Below are 5,078 nucleotides of genomic sequence, written 5' to 3'. Positions count from 1 at the left end.
AGCCACATATCAACGTGTTATGACTACCTTGTTTCATGACATGATGCACAAGGAGATTGAGGTGTATGTCGACGATATGATTGCAAAGTCGAGAACGGAAGTTGAACATGTAGAACACTTGTTGAAGCTTTTCCAACATTTGAGGAAGTACAAACTCCGCTTGAATCCGAACAAGTGTACATTTGGAGTCCGTTCCGGCAAGTTATTGGGCTTTATTGTCAGCGAGAGAGGTATTGAAGTTGATCCTGCCAAGGTCAAAGCAATACAAGAGATGCATGCGCCCAAAACTGAGAAGCAAGTCCGAGGTTTTCTTGGCCGCTTGAATTACATTTCGAGATTCATATCCCACATGACTGCCACATGTGCGCCTATATTCAAGCTCCTCCAGAAAGATAAGCATCTTGATTGGACCAAGGATTGCCAAAAGGCCTTTGACAGTATCAAAGAGTATCTGTCCGAGCCTCTGATTCTGTCTCCGCCTATTGAAGGGAGATCATTGATTATGTACTTGACTGTGCTTGATGACTCCATGGGTTGTGTCCTTGGTCAGCAAGATGAATCAGGAAAGAAAGAATATGCAATATACTACTTGAGTAAGAAGTTCACCGACTGTGAGTCTCGGTACTCAATTCTTGAGAAGACATGTTATGCCTTGGCTTGGGCCGCTAAGAGTTTACGCCAATATATGTTGAATCATACAACTTGGTTGATATCCAAAATGAATCTGATCAAGTATATCCTTGAGAAGCCTGCTCTAACCGGGAGAATTTACCGTTGGCAGATGTTGTTATCTGAGTATCATATTGAGTATCGAGCTTAAAAAGCTGTTAAAGGTAGTATCTTGGCTGACCATTTGGCGCATCAACCAATTGAAGATTATCAGTTTGTGCAATATGACTTCCCTGATAAGGAGATTCTATATTTAAAGATGAAAGATTGTGATTAGCTTACGCTCGATGAAGGGCCAGAGCCTGGTTCCCATTGGGGTATGGTGTTCGATGGTGATGTCAATTAGTATGGAAATGGTATTGGGACAGTGATTATTACTCCTCAAGGCACACATTTTCCTTTTACAACAAGGCTAACTTTCAAATGCAGAAATAATATGGCAGAGCATGAGGCTTGTATTTTGGGTTTGGAAGAATGTATTGATCTTAGGATCAAACATCTTGATGCTTATGGTGATTCGGCCCTTCTTGTTAATCAGATTAAGGGTGAATGGGAGACGAGTCAACCTGGCCTCATCCCATATAGAGATTATGCGAGGAGGATTTCAACTTTCTTTACTAAGGTTGACTTCCATCATATTCCTCGAGATGAGAATCGGATGGCGGATGCTCTCGCAACGCTTGCTTCAATGATTACTGTCAATTATTGGAATGAAGTCCCCAATATTACTATGATACGCTTGGATAGACCAGCTCACGTGTTTGCAGTTGAGGAGGTGGAAGATGATAAGCCGTGGTACTATGATATCAAGTGTTTTCTCCAAAGTTAGACTTACCCGCCTGGGGCATTTGTTAAAGATAAGAAGACTTTGAGGAGATTATTTGGAAGTTTCTACCTTAATGATGATGTGCTTTACAATAGGAATTTTGACATGGTTCTGCTCAAATGCGTGGATAGACACGAAACAGACATGTTGATGACTGAAGTCCATGAAGGTTCATTTGGTGCTCATTCCAATGGACATGGCATGGCAAAGAAGATGTTGAGAGTAGGCTACAATTGGCTGACAATGGAGTCTGACTGCTGCAAGTTTGTGAAGAGATGCCACAAGTGTCAGATTTATGCGGACAAGAATCATACTCCCCCGACACTTCTGAATGTTATTTCCTCACCATGGCCTTTCTCCATGTGGGGAATTGACATGATTAGCATGATTGAACCTAAGGAGTCAAACGGTCACCGTTTTATTCTCGTAGTCATTGATTACTTCACCAAGTGGGTTGAAGCGGCATCTTATGCAAATGTGACCAGGCAGGTGGTTGTGAGGTTTATCAAGAACCAACTCATATGCCGATATGGTGTGCCAGACAAGATCATTACTGATAATGGATCTAACTTGAACAATAAGATGATGAAAGAGCTGTGTAGCGAGTTCAAGATTGCACATCATAATTCTTCTCCCTATAGACCCAAGATGAATGGGGCTATTGAAGTTGCTAATAAGAACATCAAGAAGATTATTCAGAAGATGGTTGTTACGTACAAGGATTGGCATGAGATGCTTCCATTTTCTTTGCATGGTTATCGTACATCCGTCTGCACTTCAACAGGGGCAACCCCTTTCTCTCTTGTATATGGCATGGAGGTTGTGCTCCCCGTAGAGGTCGAGATCCCATCAATGAGAGTCTTGATGGAAGCCAAGTTGACTGAGGCTGAATGGGTTCAGAGTCATTATGACCAACTGAATTTGATTGAAGAGAAGAGATTAACTGCCATGTGCCATGGTCAGTTATATCAACAGAGGATGAAGAAAGCCTTTGATAAGAAGGTCAAGCCTCGTGTGTTCCGAGAAGGTGACCTCGTGCTCAAGAAAGTCTTGTCTTTCGTGCTCGATTCCAGGGGCAAGTGGACTCCAAACTATGAAGGTCCATACGTTGTTAAGAGAGCCTTTTCAGGTGGTGCTTTGTTGCTTGCAACTATGGATGGGGAGGATTTCACTCGTCCTGTGAATTCAGATGCAGTCAAGAAATACTTCGCCTAAAAATAAAAACAGAATAGCTCGCTAAGTTGAAAACCCGAAAGGGTGGCTTAGGCAAAAATGAGCATCTCGGTGGATTGAAAACCCGAAAGGGCGATCCAGGCAAAAGTTAGAGACATGAAAAATTTATATATATCCCGCTAGATTGAGTACCTCACCCTGGGGCAATCTAGGCAAAAATTAGGGATTTGGCAAGTAACTGCAATCCTGGCAAGACTTTGTTCTACAACTGTCATCTGTCAAACATTCCGCTCAGTCGTCGTCAACTGAAGTTTCGAATATAGTGGATTCAGAGTTGGTGGAGAAATGGTCATTATGTTCAATGTAACCCTTTTCCATGTATATCACCAATTTCAAATTTGTAAAGATCCATGGAGTCTCGCCATTTGCGGACTACCATTCTCTTAAATAAATTTGAGCCTTTATCCAATTCTTTGCACTCTTATCTGTTTCTGTTTAACAAATGTTTGCATGTTTTAATTGATGAATGCCATTGTTTTAAACAAATAAAGTTTCATGAATAAACTGTTTTAAACAAAATGAACATTCACAATGACTGAAAGGATAAGTGGGATGTCCTCAGTGCTTTCCCAAGGATAGTATGATCATCAAAGGGTAAGACATTTGTTCATATTTTGGCATTCTTGTATCCTCTTCATCGGTGTTCAAGTTGTCTCCCCAGCGAGCGCAGAAAGAATGATACATTCGCAGCTTCCCAGAGAGTCTGGCGCTAGCATTTATGTTTTATCAATTATATGGTTGTCATCCCTTGAGTGGACTGACCTAAAATCCCTTATATATTGATAAAAGTTGACATGCTTTGAGTGGAGAGCATTCCTTATCTCATTATGCTGACTATCTACTCACGAGGAAGGTTGCCTTTCCCCAGCTTGAGTAAGAATCTCCAGTGGAGTGAGCATGTGATAATTGTTTCCCCAGGGAAGTCGCCAGTTGATGGAGGGCTTATCTCCCTTTTCATTATTTTGAAAAATGGTATTCCCAGTATGTCGCTTGTTGATGAAGGATTCATTTCCAATTTCTCCAGCCAGGGTAACTCCCTCAAGAACATTTGCAGCTTGTCCCCAGTAGGGTTGCTATATCAAAGTTTGATGTTTGTATCTCCTCTGAGGCTGAAAATTTCTTCTAGCATTAGAAGCTGGTGGTGAAGATGTTTATTTCCTTTCCCAGTGGAGCAAAATGCTATTATTTCCCCTTTACAGAGTTTCCTCTCCGACAGATAAAAGGGAGTGTTTTGATTGATGTATATCTGATTGGTGGTTGTTCCCCACAGAGTTTTACATCATTTATTGAGAAGCTTCCCCAGTAGAGTTTCTTCTCTGGCGGATCCTATTGTTATTTAACCACCTGTCCCCGAGAGAGTTGATGGAAACTCCCTGGCAAATTTTCTGCATCTTCCTTATGTCAGGATTGTTTGCTCCTAAAAGACTTCTCCAGTGTAAAGTGTCACCTCTTGCAGTCGGAAGCTTCGACTTTGCCTGTTCCCAGCTGTGGCTAAAGTCTTCCCTTGTTCACTCTTATCCTAGAGATGATCCTCACCAGAGTTAAGTTCTCTGATTCCTCTTCTTTCGCTGCTCCTGAATACATTTTCTTTGTATCCTCAGTGAGTGTAGCTTTGGGATAGGGTTTGATACCTTTGATGATTTATTTTCATCCTGCTCGGGTTGTTCCCAAGCTGAGTTCTCCAGTAGGCTTCGCCCTTCTTGTCGAGACGTTTGCCGAGTGTCTACTTGTGATTCTTGGGCTTGTTTGTGTTAGATATGTCTGTTTGTCAGCATTAATCATACACAAATCATGCATATACATGCATAATCATAACATTCAGATATTCATGTCACATTCTTTGCCATATAACTTTGCTTTTTATCTCCTGCTATGGGTGAAACGTTCTTCCCCAAGCAGATGTTTATGTTTGATCTCTCCATATAGAGTCAGTCCTGTAGGCAGAAAGCGTCTATCTTTTCTTCCTTCTTCCCCACTGAGTTATGTCCTCGTGGATGATTTTTGTTTCAGTTTCCTCCCCAGATGTGTACCGAGATGGAATTACTCCCCTGAATATCCTCATCGGGTTGAGTCTTGTTTGATTGCGTCCTTCTAGTTTGTTCCTAGATTGACTTCCTTTCTTGTTATCCCCTGCAGTTTCCCTGTAGTTGTCCAATTGCTCAGTAACTAGTAATTGTTCATTCCTTCCCCAGCGGATTTTCTATGGCCTTCTACCCAGTAACCGGTAGTTGTAAGTCCTATTTCTGTGGTTTTCTACCCAGTAACCAGTAGATATAATCCCCTCTTTGTTGGTTATCTTTACCCAGTAATCGGTATTGATATTCCTTCGTTTTTTAGTATACCACCCAGT

The sequence above is a fragment of the Lathyrus oleraceus genome, chromosome 7, assembly GCF_024323335.1.
Source record: "Lathyrus oleraceus cultivar Zhongwan6 chromosome 7, CAAS_Psat_ZW6_1.0, whole genome shotgun sequence".
Taxonomy (NCBI): domain Eukaryota; kingdom Viridiplantae; phylum Streptophyta; class Magnoliopsida; order Fabales; family Fabaceae; genus Lathyrus; species Lathyrus oleraceus.
Note: the sequence above shows the minus strand (reverse complement) of the source record.